Below are 19,563 nucleotides of genomic sequence, written 5' to 3' on the forward strand. Positions count from 1 at the left end.
AATGGAAAAGGAAGTCCAAAAGATTACTGAAGAAAATACTTCCTTAAAACTTAGAATAGAGCAATTGGAAGCTAGTGACTTTATGAGAAATCAAGACACTGTAAAACAAATCCAAAAGAATGAAAAAAATAGAAGACAATGTGAAATATCTCATTGGAAAAACAACTGACCTGGAAAATAGATCCAGGAGAGAGAATTTAAAAATTATTGGACTATCTGAAAAAGATCAAAAAAAGAGCCTAGACATCATCTTTCAAGAAATTATCAAGGAAAACTGCCCTGATATTTTAGAACCAGAAGGCAAAATAGAAATTGAAAGAATTCACAGATCTCTTCCTGAAAGAGATCCCCAAAGGAAAACTCCTAGGAATATTGTAGCCAAATTCCAGAGTTCCCAGGTCAAGGAGAAAATATTACAACTGCCAGAAAGAAACAATTCAAGTACTGTGGAAACACAATCAGGATAACACAAGATTTAGCAGCTTCTACATTAAAGGACCACAGGGCATGGAATATATATTCCAGAGGGCAAAGGAGATAGGATTACAACCAAGAATCACCTACCCAGCAAAACTGAGCATAATCCTTCAGGGTAAAAAATTGTCATTCAGTAAAATAGAGGACTTTCGAGCATTCTTGATGAAAAGAGTAGAGCTGAATAGAAAATTTGACTTTCAAATGCAAGACTCAAGTGGAACATGAAGAAGTAAACAGGAAAGATAAATCATAAGAGACTTATTAAGGTTGAATTGTTTACATTCCTGCATGGAAAGATGATATTTATAACTCATGAGACCTTTGTCAGTATTAGGGTAGTTGGAGAAAAAATTATATGTGTGTATATGTATGATAGATGTATGATGTATGATAGATAGATAGATAGATAGATAGATAGATACAGGGCACATTATGAGTTGAAGATGAAGGGGTCATATCTGGAGAATAAAATTAAGGAATGAGAAAGGATTATACTAAGAGAAGGAGAAAGGGAGAGGTAGAATGGGGTAAATTATCTCACAAAAAACAGAAAAGAAAAGGCTCTTACAGTGGAGGGGAAACGGGGGAAGGTGAGAGGGAATGAGTGAATCTTATTCTCATAAGACTCGGCTTATGGAGGGAATAGCATACACATTCAATTGGGTATGGAAATCTGTCTTGCCCTACAGGAAAATAGGGGGAGAAGGGGACAAGAGAGCAGGGGATGATAGAGAAGAGGTCAGATTGGGAAAGGGGGTAATCAGAAGCAAATACTTCTGAGGAGGGACAGGGCAAAAGAAAGAATAGAATAAATGGGGGGGTCAGGATAGGATTAAGGGAAATAGAGTTAGTTTTTCACAACATGTCTACTATGGAAGTGTTTTGCATAACTGCACATGTTAAACCTATATTGAGTTGCTTGCCTTTTCAATGAGGGTGGGTGGGGAGGGAGGAAGAGAGAAAATTTGGAACCCAAAGTTTTAAAAACACATGTTTAAAAAAAGTGTTTTCACATGCAACTGGGAAATAAGAAATATAGGAAATGGGGTACAGAAGTCTATCCTGCCCTACAGGAAAATAGAAGGGAAAGGGGATAAGAGAAGAGGAGGGAGAGATAGAAGAAAAGGCAGACTAGGGGAAGAGGTATTTAGAGTGCATGCCATCTTGGGGTGGGGGTAGGGGTGAGATGGGGTGAAAATTTGAAACTCAAAATCTTGTGGAAGTAAATGTTGAAAACTAAAAATAAATAAATTTATATAAAGAAATAAAATGTAGGTCTGGCCATGTAAGCTCCAAGTCCCATTCAATAAACTCCAGTGAGTTCCTATAACCTATAACAAATTTCCCTGTTGTCTTGTAAAGCCCTTCATAACCTTTCACTTTCCTACTTTTCAAGTCTTCTCATACCTTTCTCCCCTAGCATACTATACAAAATAGTGACACTGAGCTCCTTGTGTTTCCTCATGCATGACTCTATCTCACAGCTCTGAAGACTTTCACTGCCTATCCTCAATTGCTGGAACATTCTCCCTTATCTCTATTTCCTTATTTCTCTGGCTTCTTTCAAGTCTCAGTTAAAGACCTACCTTATGCACAAAGCCTTTCCCAGCTCCTCTTCATCATTGTGCTTTCCTCTGAAACTACCCCCAATTCATACTGTGACATATGAAAAGTTTGAAAGACAAAGTTTTGAGGCAATTAATCATTTAATTAATCATGCTAGCAGATTATTAATGAAAGGGGCCAGTGGCACTCTCAAATGACAAAAGTCCCTCATGGAATCCGTTCAACACTTACATGCCCTTGGAAGAGAAAGTGTTTCTGAGGGTGGTAATCAACTCTGGTTCGGTAAAAATTAATAAGAAGAATGAATATTATAATGAGAAGTGGACCTATTCTAATGAGGATTTGGGGAATGTGACTTTGATTATGTCATTTGCTTTCAGATCACCCCCAGACTTGGGCAACCTAGACAAAATATCTCTCCCTACCCAAGCCTGAGTAGAACATTAGATTAAATTCCTTGTAAAGTTCTCTAGTTGGATATGGCAACAACCCCACCTAGATAAGATGATCTAGGTGGGATCATTTTTTGCTCAAGGATGGAGACTTCCTTAAAAAGGAAATAACCCTGGGTCTCCCCAATAATTGGTTATTTAATAATTGTTTCTCTCATTACTGTATATATCATGTTTGTACATTGTTGATTGCATGCTCTCTCCCCATTTAGACAATGAATTCTTTAAGAATAGGAACTGTTCCTCGACTTTATTTATATCTCTACTACTTAGCGTAGTACCTGGTACATAGTGGTTGCTTAATTAACGGTGACTTACTGACAACATTGATTTTATTTGTACAAAATACTTTCAATTTCATGTGATCAAAAATGTCTGTTTTATATTTTATGATTTTAGCTAATAATTCTCCTTATAAGAAAGAGGCAATTTAAAAATAGATCATTTTGATTATATGAAACTGAACAGCTTTTGCACAAACAAAATTAGTGCATCTAGTATAATAACACAAATAGTTTTCTGTAGGAAAAATATTTGTTTCTAATAATTCTGGTAAGTGTTTGATGTTCAAGATATAAAAACAACTGACAGATTATATACATATGTATACAAAGATAAAAAAGAAGATAGATAAGATAAGAAGAGAGTCTCCATAGATATCAAAATATCTCTAGCAACAGTTTTTGTGGTAGCAAAGAAATGAAAACAAAATAGATGTCCATCAATTGGGAAGTGGATAAATAAATTGTGTTATATGGAATAATAAGATGTTATCGCAGTGTGAGAGACAACAAGCACGATGAATAAAAAGGAACAAGAGAAGACATGAAATAATGCAAAGTGAAATAAGTGGACCCAAAAAAATAATATACACAATTATTACAATAATGGAAAGAGCAAACACAAAGCAATCAAAACTTCATATTGGGAAATTATAAAGAACAACCTTATCTGCAGAGAAAGGATATGGAAAGGAACCTCACCATGCAGCTTTGTAGAGACTGGAAGTCTACTGATGTGGAAGATTGCATATAATGTCATTTTTTTACTTTGTGTTGATTTGGTTTTAATTTTTTCTAATCCTCTTTTTATTTATCTCTTTAAATTCTTTGCTAAGAGTTAATTGTCTGGGAGGAGGTAAGGGAGATAGATGGGAGAAAGATAAACAAATTAGAAACAAAAGATATAAATAAAAATACATTATTTAAAAGTATTTTTATAATCTTGAAAGATCTCATTTTTTGAAATGAAGTGATATTTATACATATACACATATGCACATATATGCATTGAATATTCTAAATGCACATGCCATATAGATGTGTAATTATAGACTATTAACAACTATATAAAATAAGGTTTTAAATCATTAATAAGAGAACTGCAGATCAAAACAACCCTGAAGTTTTACCCTATATCCAGAAAATTTGCTTAGATAACAAAAAGAAGGAATAATCAATATTGGAGGGGTTGCAGGAAAGTAGGAACACTAGTCCATTGTTGGTGGAGTTGTGTGATTCACAGCCATTTTGGAAGGCAATTTGGAATTATATAATTAATGTGTATAAAATGTCATTATCCTTTACCCAGAGATCCTACTTTTGGATTCATATTCCAATGGGGGCTTTGATAAGAAGAAAATCCCCATATACTTCAAAGTATTTATAACAATCATGTTGCAGCAGCAATAAATTGGAAACAAAGTATCAATTGAGGAATGACTAAACAAATTGTGGCACATGAATGTAACGGAATACTATTGTGGTTTAAGAAACAATGAATATGATGAATAGAGAGAAGCATTGAAAGACTTACAAGATCTGATGCACAATGAAGTAAGCAGAGTCAAGAAAACATTACACACAATGAAAATAATATGTAAATGCAGGAAAGTGCAAAGTAATCAAAAATGAAAGTAGCAAAATTGTAAATAACAAGTATGTCACCTAAGAAGGGAAATGAGAAGACAGTCTCTCTCCATTCTTTTGCAGAGGTGGGAGGTCCACAGGCATGGTGAATTGTATATTTTCTGACTATTGCAATATATTGGTCAGTTTGCTGATTTTTTTCCTCTTCATTTTTTCTATTTTTATTCTTTAAAGATGTAATTTATTTATGGGATGGATTTTCTGGAAGGGAGCAGGAAAGAAATATTGGAATTCTGGTGATATAAAAATAAAACATAAGAAAAAAATTTTAAAGCAAATGTGATATATACATATATATATATATATATATATATATATATGTATGTATGTATGTATACATCCTAAATATATTACTTAAATTAATGTACGTATTTAATACTATACTCATCACATTACCAAATAGTTACTTTATGGAACTAGAAATAATAATTATAAAAACTTTCAGTTATAGGAATGGAATATTTATAAACTCAAGGGAACTAATAATAAAAGTAGAAATGAAATGGGAGAATTACTTTTGAATTTGAAACTATTATAGAGCATCAATAATAAGAAATGTTTGATAGTGGCTAAAAATTAAAAAGTAGATCAGTGAAACAGACTAGAGAAGCAAGAAAAATCATTCTCCTACCCAGTGTTTGATAAGCCCAAGTACTACCAACCTAACAAACTACTTATTGAAGAACTTCCTTTTTGAGAAGAACTTTTAGGAAAACTGGAAAGTAGTTGGAAGTAGTATGATGGTGGTAGGGAGATTTAGACCAACACCTTACATTGCATGCCACAATCAAGTTTAAATATATATATAACATATATGCATAGTGTACATATACATACATGTACTTGCCATGTATACATTCAGAATTATATACCTATATAGAATATATACACATTTATAGTTATCTATTTATATATGACTTTTTTACCTCAGACTTATGAAGGATGGATAGATAAAACCCCCTCACTCAGAGCAGAAAGAAGATGCAGATAGAGACAGCTAATTGCCAAAATAAATAGCAACCTCTGCCTCCAAAGGAAGTCTATTAACTTCTCTGTTTAGCCTTATCTGACCTATTTATTATTGGTACACTGTCTTTAACTACTCTGGATTGAAGAATCCATGTCCCTTTGCCTACATTAGTATAAACTGCAGAAAATCTAAAATGTGTGGGTTATAGAGGGAACAAGTAACTATTGCCTATATAGAGTCAAACTTCTGGGGACACTTGTGTGTGCACTTTAATTTGCCTCCCTGTGGCTTTTATGACAAAATGCAAACTCCTCTGCCTAGCATTTAGAGTCCTCCAGAATATCTTTTTAGGTTTATTGCACATTTCTACCCTCCTCACTCTATGCTCAAAGTAAACTCACTTTTTTACTTTTCCTGTACACAACAAAAGTGATAATGGCAAGTCCAATTTCAGATCTACTTCACAGGAAAATGAAAACTCTAATCAGAAGCCAAAATATAGGAGGTAGGGAGTAGTATAAGGAAGAAGGCTTTGCTCTCTAAGAAATTTGATGGCATCTGTCATAGTGGTATATTTAACTGGCACTGTAATACCATATCCTATGTATCAGCTGCAGTAACAACAAACCTCTTGCTCTGAGATAGAGGAAAATAGCCAACATATTCAATTTACTAGAGACATGTCAAGAATCATATACCATCATGTCATAGTGATCTTTCAAACGTAGACACGAGAGGAATTTTTCAGCAGAAGTAGTGACATCATCCTTAGGTGTTCATATGGCCCCACATCCATGCAACATAGGATCACAGCTCCCATATCGATATTGAAGATAGACCCAATCTCTAGTTTTCCCCATTTTAGCATAGGCATCAACCTGATTATTCATTATCTCAGAGGATGTATAATGTCTCTGCTGGGCTTTAGACTATGTCAACTATATCACTATATAAACTACATGAATTATGATATGGAAGCAAAATTCCTCTACTTTTTGACCCCAAAGCAGAAACCTTTTAATAATCCAATTCTATTCTCTCCATGTCCCAAACCACTCAGCCATTCCTATGACCACCAACAAGTAATTATTATAAACAAAATAAATACCTGGTCCATTCTTCAAGGTTTTATTACATCTAAGGCATGTAGCTCACAGTGCATTCCAGCAGAAGAATTTGTCAAGGCCCTTATTCCTCAGGATACCCTCTCATACTAGATTAATGGCTGCCAAAGTCAAACTGTGTATGCTTTTCTCATAGGAGGAGGACCCATGAGTAAATCAGGCAAAACAGTATGCTTCAAGAGGTAAGTCCTCCTGGAGGAGCTACACCATACTAATAGAGGAGGGAGGGTACTGATGTTGTTACTAAAGTTGTCTGCCTTCAGAAATCATAAACTATTTGTGAAGTACATTAAAATGCAAAGTACCTAAGGAACGATGATCTTGTTATACCATTTCTACTTAATAATAGATGGCATCTGTGCCCTGCCTATCCTGTTAGAAATACTGCCTCGTATTATTCAACTCATAATGGGCGACACTAGGGGATGACTGCTACTATGTTACTTGATCACATCTTCAGTAGCCAATAGGGACAAAAAACAGAGCAGTAACTGCTTTTCAAAGTTAACTATTTTGGGAAGTTTATGGCTCCAGAACCATAATAATCATTAAATCTGTTCACTCCTTGATCTTTATCAAACAATTCACTCTGTTTTATTGTTATGGATATAGACCTCCAAAAACATAGATCCCACAGAATAATAAGGACAGAAGGCCATCCTGCTGAATGGCCTACTTTAGGTTTTTTAGAACTATAACCAGTTCTGAAGCATACTTGAAAAAGGCAGGCAAGCAAGAGTGACATGGTAAATCAGGGCCATGTAAATTCCCCAGATAGACAATGTGGACTTTCCAGAGCACAAAGAATGCAAAAGCCTTGGAACTTCATTTTATTCACAGGAGTAGATTATTCTCTATCCAGAATTACCTGCATACAGTCCAGATCCCCATGCAATATATTGTCCAAAAATATAACTAAGCTGAATCAATCTTGCATTTTCTTACAGTTATTCTTTTGTACTTTTATCCTTATATGAGCTACCTTCTGATCATGGGCCTCTGCCACTATAGACTCCGGGGCTTAATCAATGTAATATCAATATAGTGGTAGATATCAGTGTCCTCAGGAAATTAGACCTCTTTGGGATCTTTACCCACAAGAGTGTGGCAATAGGAAGAAATTAAGTAACCCTAAGTATGGTCTTTTTCATATTTTAAAATCATTTATTTATTTATTGTTAGTTTTCAACATTCACTTGCATAAGATTTTGAGTTTTAAATTTTCTCCCCTTCCCTCTCCTCCCTACCAAGACAGCATGCAATCTGATATAAGCTCTACTTATACATTCATATCAAGAATGTTTTCACATTAGTTATGATGTAAAGAAGAATCAGAACCAACAGGAAGAACCAAGAGAAAGAAGAGACAAAACGAAACAAAAAAAGAAAAGGAGAGCAAATAGTATACTTCCATCTGCATTCAGATTCCATAGTTCTTTCTCTGGGTGTGGATAGCTTTTTCTATCCTGAGTCTTTGGCAACTGTTTAAGATCCTTGCACTGCTGAGAAGAACTAAGTCTATCCAAGTCAGTCATCGCACAGTGTGGCTATTACTGTATACAATATTCTCCTTGTTCTGCTCATTTCACTCAGCATCAGTTCATATAAGTCTTTCCAGGTTTTTCTGAGGTCTACCTGCTTATCATTTCTTATAGCACAATAGTATTCCATTGCATTGATATACCAAAACTTGTTCATGCATTCCCCAGTTGAGGGGCATCCCCTCAATTTCCAATTCTTTGCCACCACAAAAAGAGCTGCTATAAATATTTTTGTACATGTGGGTCAGTAAGGTATTGTAAGATATAATAAATTCTTCCTTAATAAAAAGCAAACTTCTCAACTAGTTTAGGTTACTGGAATAGAGATGGCAATTGTGATATCAACAAATCCATATCTGTCACTTGGAGCCTGGGCCACCTTATCTACCATATTAACAAAGTCAGGAACAATTACAAAAAAATGGAGTAATAAGTACATTAAGTTCCCAATAGTCTACTGTAAGCCACCATATATCATCTGTCTTCTTCATTAGCCACATAGAGTTACCATGAGGGGAATTTGTATTTTGAGATACTTCAAGCTTTTTAAGTACTTCTACATTACTAGGGAAGAAATATCATTTACCTTATCTAGTTATCTATGTGACACAACTGATAAAACACTGGATCTGGAGGTGAAGGGGATTAGGTTCACAACTAAACTCCCTAAGTTCTTATAGAGCTCAGAACCAAGTTGCAAATTTATATCCCACCTTGAGCTCAAGTCCTAGATACCCTAGCTTCTCAGGTCTTCCCTGCCAGGTTAGCTGACCGCAACAATCAGCTTAGATTCTTGTCTCCAAGGTTTCCAGGTGATTCTGGGTCCCTCTAAGACTCTATGTACTACAACCAAAACTGAGGACAAATGAAAGGGAACAGAAACCTTGGACCCATTTCTTAGGGCCACAGAGCTTTTCAAGGGAAAGAGAGAAGAGGTAGCCCTTTCACCCTCACCAATTCAGATCATGGTGACTACTGCGGTTGAACCTTCATCTTTTCTGAACTCCATGCAGGAAAGAGTTCACAGTAGTTTCAAAGATGCAGCCTCTTCTGCTTTGCAGACAACTGCAGGAGGATATTCCCACCCATATGTTTGGGAGACACAGGATATCTTCTTGCAGAAGCAGAGAGCCCTCTAATTTAGGTGATCTAGGGATGTATTAAAGTCCTGGTTTCAAACATAAGTGAATAAAATTGTGTTCTAGGAAATGGCAAAAGGCGCACAGGTATCATCTCACCATATTTGAATGTAAGCAGTTTGTCTTTGTTTAGTTCTTTGTCATTGTTCATTCATACTTATCTTTTTATATTGCTCTTCACTCCTGTTCTAAGCAGCTCTGGTCTTTTATCAGTAATGTTTGAAAGTCAACTGTTACATTAAAAATCCATTTCTTCCCTGTAGCATTATACTCAGTTTTGCTGTGTAAGTTATTCTTGATTGTAAGCCTATATTATTTGCCTTCTGAAATATCATATTCCATGTTCTCTACTCCTTTATAGTGGCAGCTGCTAAATCATGTGTGACTCCTTGATATTCAACTTTTTTTTTTTCTTTCTGTCTGCTGGAATTTTTTTTAACTAGTAAGCTCTGGATTTTGGCTATGATGTTACTGGGAGTTTTCATCCTGGAATTTCTTTCAGGAGATGGCCAGTGGATTTTTTTTTATTCCCACTTTGCCATTTGATTCTAAGAGATATTTGAAGTTTGATTTTAAGGTGTGTGTGTGTGTGTGTGTGTGTGTGTGTGTGTGCGCGCGCGTGTGTGTATGTTTTAATTATGATGTCTAGGCTCTTTTTTTGTCATGGCATTCAGTTAGCCCAGTGATTTTTGCTTTTTTCCCCCTTCAATGTATTTTCTAGATCAGTTGTTTCACTACAAGATACCTTATATTTCTCCCACTTTTCCAGTTTTTTGAATTTGTTTTAATATTTCTTATTGCCACATGAAGGCATTAGCTTCTATTTTATACATTCTAATTTTCAGAGAATTTGTTGCTTGGACAAGATTTCATAGTTTGTGTGCCTACCCATTAATTTCTTTTCTAATCCTTTCTTCCATAGCTCTCATTTCTTTTCCATTTTTTTCTCTCAAGAGCTCCCATTCCATTTCTAAATACATTTTAACTTTTAAAGAAAAAAAAATTCTTGCTTCATCTTTGCCAAGAATTCTTACTGAGTTTTTGCCTAAGTTGTATTTTTCTCTGAGGCAGTACTTAAAGCTGTTTTGGAATGATTCTCATCTTCTAGGTTGTTGTCTTGAGCATTCCTGTACCCATATTGGCTTAATATGTTGGGGTTCTTTCTTTTTTGTTTGCCCACTCTTCCAGACTTCAGACTTTATGCTAGGTCTGGGTTCTACCACACGTTTGGAGGAAAAGTTCGGGCTTGTCCTGTTTCTGTTTTATCAGGATATTAAACCTTGTGTTATTCCAGGATCTTAGGTATAGGCTGAGGACCTACAAGCTTTCAATGCTCCTAAAATGGTCTGAAACAGGGCAAAGTCTGTTTGCTACCCTCTTGTTCCCAAGTTTCTGACCTGGGTTTGGGTATATTATTAAGCCCGTTATCCAGCTAGAAATCTCTATAGGTCCAGAATGGCAAAATTATAGGCTGCCATTTGGTCTATCATTCTTGTCTTGGTTATTCCATTGCAGGCTGGTGTAGATGCTGGAACCCCTCTCCAGACCTATGGTCTGATCCACAGCTGTACTGCTGGCTTCTGAACTTCCTTTTTTCCAGGTATGTCATCAGGACCTCCCTTCCTCAGAACACCACCCCTGAGTGAGTACAGATCTTCTCACTTTGTCTCGGATCTGTGAACTAGGACCAAGTTATGGGCAATAAAGTGGTAATGCTGAAATATAGGTCTAGGGGTGCCCTAGTCTGGGTCTAGGACCTTCTCTTGCCCTAGTGTACAATCTCAACATGCCTGACCTTAACTGAACTGTCTCCAAAGACCTCTTTGTCCATATCCCTATATCAAGATGAACTGGATGAGGGAATCACAGTGATGTTTTATGGATTTCATCATTAAGATTTGGTCTGGTGCATTGTCTAAGTTGGTTTGGAAAAGTTTGTACATGGGAGCTCACCACATTGCTTCCTACCACTCTACCATCTTGACACTACCTGCTTAATGTGTTCTTCCTTCATCCTCTCTCATTTTATTTTGTTAAAATATGCTTTCAGACATATCAATTATTCTCTGAACAGTTCATTAGCCTCATGTATTAAAATTTTTATGTTATATTATCATCCTGTTCATAATAGTTGATAATCCTTTCTATGATTTATTCTTTGATATATTCAATGTCCTTTTATGCTTCACTTAGTTTACACTTGAACTACTTTGATGCTTTGTCAATCTGTGTTTACACAGAAAAAAAGAACTATACCTATAAATACAAATACCCTCCACAAAGTTTATTTCAGAAGACTTCTTGCCATTGCATGCCCCTTGTTTTGTCTTTCCCTGTAACCATCTACTGAGGTAACTATCTTGGGTCATATTCTTTTAGGTCTAATCCACATATAAACATATCTATGTGTGTATTATCTAAGGGTAAAAAGGGCAAAGTGTATATACACGTACACACATATACACATATATACATATACACATGTATATAGATACATACACATATATGTACATACACACTCAGTACACAAATGTATGTGTATGCAAGTGTAAGCAGTATATGTACATATACATGAATTTATATATCTTTACATGATTCATATTCCAAATACATATACATGCATGTAAATATATGTGCATATATGCATATATATGTCTTGCTTATAGATATGTAATACACATAGAAAATACATATAGTAATACTCTCCCCTAAAATTTATTTAGACAATCAAGTATTTATAATCTCAATAGAAATAATAAGTATGAATGAAAAGTGAATAGTACTTCTAAAACTGAAATTATATTATAAAGCAATAATCATTAAAATTATTCATTATTGGATAAAATAATGGAAGAGTATACCAATAGTGGAGACTTTATAAGAAAGAATAAAAAACAATTGAACTTAAATGTTCAACATACAATAACCTAGGGACATAAATTATTTGTGACACAGCACCCGATGGTATAAAAATTATAGGCAAAACTGTAAAGATTTTGGCAGAAATTAGGTTTAGAACAATATTTACACCAAATACCACAAGAAAATTAAAATGGATATGAGACCTCCATATCAAAAGTCACACACAGAAGAAAGACATTTAAAAAGAATTAGATCAGATATCTTTCATAGAGAGGAGAGTTCATAACAAAGGACAGAAAGAACTACAAAAGATAGAAGAAATAATTTTAATTACATGAAAATAAAGATTTTTTAATGAACAAAATTAACTTAACTATCAAAATAGCTGGCATTTATGTAGTATTTTAAGTTTTGAAGAGCACTTAAAATATGTCCATCCTCATAACAACTTTGGCAGTTATGTTTAGTTATTATTTCTATTTTACAGGTGAGGAAACTAAAGCAGAGATTAAGTGACTTGGGTCATACAGTTCACAAACATTAGAAGGGAAATGGTGGTTTAGGTCAAATATTTGCGTGAGATAACTCTGGTAAGGCTGCAACACCTGAGATATATAGGTAAATAACACAACTATGTAAGACTGAAAACTATTCCCCAAAAACTAAAATGTCAAAAAGCTGTGAATAATTTGCAGAAAAAAAGTTGCATAGTATTGACATCCCCATGGAAGATTGCTCCAAATCACCAATAATTAGAGAAATGCTAATTAAAACAATGAGGTTTTACCTTATACACAGAAAATTTATAAACATGACAAAACATAGGAATGGCCAAAGCTGGAGAGGTTGTGTATAAACCAATATACTAATCCACAGCTAAAAGACTTGTAAATTGGTTTAGATGTTCTAGAAAGTAATTTGACATTAGCCTGATAAAATGACTAAAATTTATCTACCCTTTGACCCAGATATTCCTCTACTAGATTCATCCAGAGGTATGCTGGTAAATCTTTAACAAACAGTTTTTCAGGAAAAAATATTCATGACACACTTTTAATCCTAACTTACATTAACATTTTTTTTCATTACTTTAAGTTAGACAATCAACAAAACAGTAAATCAAGCCATGATTTAGAGGTTTCTATCAATTTCTGAAACTTACACTGAAAATTTAACAATCATCTCCAGCCTATAAGAACTGGCTCCAGCACATCACTGCTGTACTCCGGGAGGTAAAATATGCAAAGAAAAGTCCCATAAGCACCATAATAGTGAACACCATTTATGCCGTAGTAAATAATTGAAAATTTTGAAATACTTAAAATTTGAAAATACTTGAAAATGGAAAAAACTTGAAATGCTTAAGCAACGTGTTGCACATGAATATAATGGAAGAGAACTATGTTATAAGAAATGACATATATGATAAATATGGAGAAAAGGAAGACAAGCAGAAAATAATAGTAGCATTTACATAGTGCTTTGAAGTTTGCAAAGTGCATTTCATCTGTTAACTCATTTGATTCCCACAACCACCCTTTATGAGGTAGGTGTTAAAATGACAACAGCATGAATGACAAAACAAAACTGAAACTAAATGCTGCAGAATTATAACAACCAAGCCTGACCCGAAAGAAGAGATATGAGGTTGCATTTTCTCCTCCTCTTTTACAGAGGTGGGGAATTATGGGTACTGACATATTGTGGAACTTTTTTGATTTTTTGGTTGGTTTTAGTCGACTGCTGTCTTTTATTTTTTCTCTTTCTTATTTATTCTTTGTTAAAAGGATTTGGTCGCTTCCGTGGAGGAGAATCAATATGGATGGAGTCAAGATTCTGTCAAAGAATGACATACGGAGCATTTTTTTTCCTGTTAAAAGAATGAAAATTATTAAAGGAGTTACCTGTGATTCTAAGGCATGCTGGTGATGATAGTGATAGCTCATGTTTGTCTTGTACCTTACAATTGGCAAAGCACTTTGCACACATTATCTCACTGATACTTACAACAGGCTTCAAAGAAAGGCCAGTCAAGTATCATTTTTCCCATTCTGCACATAATCAAACAGATCCAGAAGTATTAAATACTTTGCTTGTGGTCATGTAGCTAGTGAATAGCTGATCTAAAACTTTAATTCAGGCCTTCTGACTCTAAATTTGGTGCTCTTTCCCCTTAACCATTGCTGCCTTGTCTATCAATGTCTTTTCTATATTTAATCCAAATTTATTTAAAATTCTTAAAAAAATGTTCACAAGGGTTTACTTAGCCAAATCAATATAGAGTTTTCCCAAGTTGATTCATTGTCGAGGTTTGGGTGATTTTTAATCTCGTTAAATGCGGTTCAAAAGAATGAATATAATAACTATAAAATGTAGTGTAAATGTGATTCCATATATGTTAATGTAACATAGCATATAGCTTTGTTTAGTAAAGTGAAGTTGGAAAAAAAAAACAGTTTCTGAACATCAAGGTCCTTCAAAATTGTGTAATGATTTTAAAACCTTAGGGTTTGCTATGAAAATACTGTCCCCTATCAAAGCTTTTCTTAATGTACAACTCACATTTAAAAAGAAACGCAGAACCCCTCTCCTCTCTTTTTCAAATAAATCATTCTATCCAGGACAGCCAGAACATAACAGGACAATGAGTCAGCAGCTTTTATTCCATGTTACTTTGAACCATTCTGGAGATTGGAAATTTTTCTAGCTTTTTTATACGATTAATAACTTCTGGGGTCTTGTTTCTGTCGGAACAGGAGGATAAAAAGAGAAACATTGCTTTATATTAATCTTTTTTTCCACCTCATGCATTCTCTTATCAAGTATTCACACTTTGCCTCAAGTGAAGAATTATATGATAAATTCATTTTTGTTTTATTTTCCTTATTACACAGTGCTTGCCCTCCAGTGCAACTGCATCCCGGGATCACTGTTTACTCCAGGCTTCTTCATTTGAATTTTATCATTAATCTAGTCAACTCTGATGCCCTCCTTTCCTTTAATTTCTTGCATGCTCCTTGATATCAACAAGTTTCCTGGAGCAACTACCCACATTTATATCCCTCATTACAGCCACAAAGGGGCAATGCTACAGTAAGGTATTGCTTTAAAAAAATAATTTATGCTTGTGTGTTTGAGCTTAGAATATGGAGGCATTAAGAGCCCCATCTATTTACTTGAGGTTTATAAAAGTGCCCTGGATATATTTATATATAGAAAGAGGTGACCTAGGTTTGGGTTTCTACCTCTGTATTTATTACCTCTATCATTGTAGTTAAATCAATAATTTATTCCAGGCAAAAATTCCCTCATCTGTAAAATGAGAGAGGGAGATTTGATCCTCCTATGATTCCTTCCGTCTCCAAATCCTATTATCTACTATCATACTCCAGGCATATTCCGAGTGTCTGGGTCTCTAACCTTTAGTATGGCACAGTAAAAGTGATGCTATAGCTCACAAGTGAAAGGCCCTATGATTTACTACCTCTGTGATTTTGTACAAGTCCCTTAACCTCTCTACATCTTGGTTATTTCACATTTAAATTGTGTGGGTTGGAAAAGACAACTTCCAAAGTCTCTTCTAGTTCAAAACCCATGATAAGTGATTGAAATCATTTATCTGGCACTTGACTAAGCTACAAAATTGAAGGACATTTTGGTATTTCATCACATGAGTTGGTGAACCTATCATAGTTACCTTTTTATCTCTATGGGACTCCCTCATTGTTAAACACCGTTATTTCCTTTCAAAAAAAAATGTCAAGGGGGCAGCTAGGTGGTGCAGTGGATAGAGAACCGACCCTGGATTCAGGAGGACCTGAGTTCAAATCCAGCCTCAGACACATAATACTTACTAGCTGTGTGACCCTGGTCAAGTCACTTAACCCAGCCAAAAAAACAAACAAATAAATAAATAAGTAAAATAAAATATCAACTTCTTTTATTGCATCACTTTCATTTCAAATTACATCCCTCTTATACCCAGAGAGCCCTCTTTTTCTACAAAGAATGAGAGGGAAAATCATTTCAGCAAACTAACTAGGGTATCAATTAAGTTTGACAGTATATGTGTCCATAGTCTCCACTACTTCAAAGAAAGGAGACAAATATATTTTCCAATTTCTTCTTAACAATATTATAGTGGTCAGTTTTGTAGGGTTTTTCCTCTTCTTTTCCTTTACATTGGTTTAGTCATGGCAAAGATTTTTTCCTGCTCCTTACTTTACTTTGCATCGGTTCATATGTCTTCTTAAGCTCTTCCAAATTCCTTATGTTGTTATTTCTTATGGCTGAGTAATGTTTCATTAAGTTCATGAATCACAATTGTTTTTTCTCAATTTTTCTAGAGGTGAGCATTTACATAATTCCAGTTCTTTGCTGTTTAAAAATGTGCTGCTATAAATATTAGTGTGTGTGAGGCCTTTCTTTTTGCCTATGGGGGTATATTCCTAGTAATGTGATTTCTAGATCAAAATACTTAGTCACTTTTTAGCCTAGTTCCAAATTGCTTTCCAGAATAGTTGGACTTATTCTGAGCTCCACAAATAGTACATTAGGGGAGAACTGTTACTTTCCAAGGTCATTTCCCACCTTAATGTATGACTTTTTCCCTTTGTCAGTTCAACCCTTTTTCAGCATCCTGAAAAGAGTATACTTCTATGGCAGAAGTCAGAAGAAACATCTTTTTTTCCAAAAACCTCTTTCAAGTTGATTACCTTTTTCATTAAGCATAAGAAAAAAGGAGGCCCAGAAATGAGCATCTTTTATTATTTTTATATATGTATTTAATATTTTATTTTCCCCAATTACATGTGAAAACAATTTTAAATGTGTTTTTTTTTAATTTTGAGTTCCAAAATTCTCTCCCTCCTTGCCATCACTGAAAAGTAATTTGATGTAAGTTATATATATACACACATTTATGTAAAATGCATTTCCATATTAGTCATGTTATGAAAGAAAACACAAAGCAAAACAAGAAAAAATTTTAAAAGTAAAAAAAAAAAGTATGCTTTATCTGCATTAAGTCTCCATCAGTTTTTTTCTCTGGAGATGGATAGCATATTTCATCACAGAACCTTTGGAATTGTCTTGGATTACTGTCTTGCTGAAAATAGCTAAATCATTCACAGATGATCAGTGTACAATATTAGTTTTACTGTGTACAATGTTCTTCTGGTTTTGTTCATTTCACTTTGTAACAATTCATGTAAATCTTTTCAAATTTTTCTGAGAGCATCCTACTCATCATTTCTCATAGTACAATACTATTCCATCATAATCACATACCATAACTTGTTCAGCCATTCCCTAATTGATGGTTATCCTTTCAATTTCCAATTCTTTGCCACCACTAAAAGAGTTGCTATGAATATTTTTGTACATATCTGTGTATGTATGTGTATCCATGTGTGTGTATCCGTGTGTGTGTATCCATGTGTGTGTGTGTATCCATGTGTGTGTGTGTGTGTGTGTGTGTGTGTGTGTATCCTTTTCCTCTTTTTTTGAAGTCTCTTTGGGATACAGATGCAATAGTGGTATTGCTGAGTCAAAGGGTATGCGGTTTTATAGTCTCTTGGGCTGAGTTCTAAATTGTTCTCCAGAATGATTGAATCAGTTCAGAACTCCACTGACAATGCGTTAGTGCCTCAATTTTTCTATATCCCTTCCTACATTTATAATTTTTATTTTCTGTCATGTTAGCCCATTTGACAGGTGTGGGGTGGTAGCTCAGATTTGTTTTAGTTTGCATTTCAATAGTGATTTAGAACATTTTTTAATATAATTATAGATGGTTTTGATTACTTCATTTGAAAACTGCTTGTTCATGTCCTTTCATCATTTATCCATGGAGGAATAGTTCTTGTTTTTTACAAAATTGACTCATTTCTCTATATATTTGAGAAATTAGGCCTTTATCAGATAAATTTGCTATAAAAGTTTTTCACAGTTATGATTGCTAAGTGCATTTCCCTCTGTTCTATTTCTCCCCTGTTTATCCTACTTTTCTTTCACCCTGTCCATCCTCAAAAATGTTATGCTTCTGATTACCACCTCCCCCAACCTGCCCTCCCTTCTATTATCATAACCTTTCCCTTATCCCCTTCCCTTCTTACATTTCTGTAGAGTAAAATAGATTTCTTTTTGAATTTCCTTATGGAGAAGGGAAGAATTTTTCTTATTGTTTTTGTTTAATACTCATTTATTTTTAATTATACAAATCAGCTTTGTGCAACAATAACCAAAAGAAAAGCAAAGCAGAGATTTCTGCTTCCAGGAGGCGAGATGGTGGAGAAAGAAGTGAGTTGCTCTTACCCTCCTTTATTAGCTCCTGAAAGCCTAGAAAATATCACCCCAGGGAAAACCATGGAATAGCTGAACCAGAAGAAAGATGGGGTGAAGCAGTCCAGTAGCCCAGGTAACTTGAGGGATTAATGGGAAAGGCTCCTCTTACCCTGGGGGAAGGAAAGCAGCACAGAATGGGAGGTGTCCCAGCAAGCTAGTGGAAAGGCCCACCTCAGTGTACCAGGAGGAGATGTTTTCAGTGTATTTCTTTATATTGATCCATACAGGTGGGAAGAGAATAACATTATACTTCTTTTTTTTAATCATTTTGTTTGATGGGATGTGCCAGAGTTTATATTTCGTTAGTATAGCCTTAAGAAAGAATTATCTCCATAAGATAATGAGACATCAGATGAAGACTTTTTAGTGGAAGTTTAGTTAGTAATATCTGTAATAGTTGTTAAATATGTTTATCATATCAAATTTGTTTTTGTTTTAGATTAATTATTTTTAGTTTTCAACATTCACTTCCACAAAATTTTGAGTTCCATATTTTCTCCTCATCTCTCCCCTCCCCCACCCCAAGATGGCGGGCATTATGAATACCCCTTCCTCTGATCTGCCCTCCATTCTATCATACCCACCCCTTCTCTTATCCCCTTCCATCCCTTTTTAATGTTAGCTTTTTTTTTAATTTTGTGAGGCAATCAGGGTTAAGTGACTTGTGAAGGGTCATGCAGCTAGCGAGTATCATATGTCTGAGGTCAGTTTGAACTTAAGTCATCCTGACTCCAGGGCTGGTGCTCTACTCACTGCACCACTTAGCTGACTCATAAAACAGATTTTTATACCCAAATGAGTGTGTATTTTATTCACTCTTTGAGCCAATTACAATGCAAATAAAGTTCACACACTCCCCCTACCTCCTTATTTTCCACTCCACTGTATAAGCTCTTACATCTCTTTTACATAAGATAATTTACTTCCTTCTGCTTTTCCCATTCCCCTTCTCCCAGTGCATTCCTCTTTCTCATCTCTTAATTTCACTTTTTAAATAGCATCCCATCATATTCAACTCAGAACTATGTCCTCTATTTATACTCCTACCTGACACAATAATGAGAAAGTTGTTAGGAGATACAAATATCATTTTACCATGTAGGAATATAAAAAGTTTGACCTGTTGAATGCCTTATTATTTCTCTTTCCTGTTTAACTT

The sequence above is a fragment of the Phascolarctos cinereus genome, unplaced genomic scaffold (genome assembly GCF_003287225.1).
Source record: "Phascolarctos cinereus isolate Bilbo 61053 unplaced genomic scaffold, phaCin_HiC Scaffold_2;HRSCAF=192, whole genome shotgun sequence".
Lineage (NCBI taxonomy): Eukaryota > Metazoa > Chordata > Mammalia > Diprotodontia > Phascolarctidae > Phascolarctos > Phascolarctos cinereus.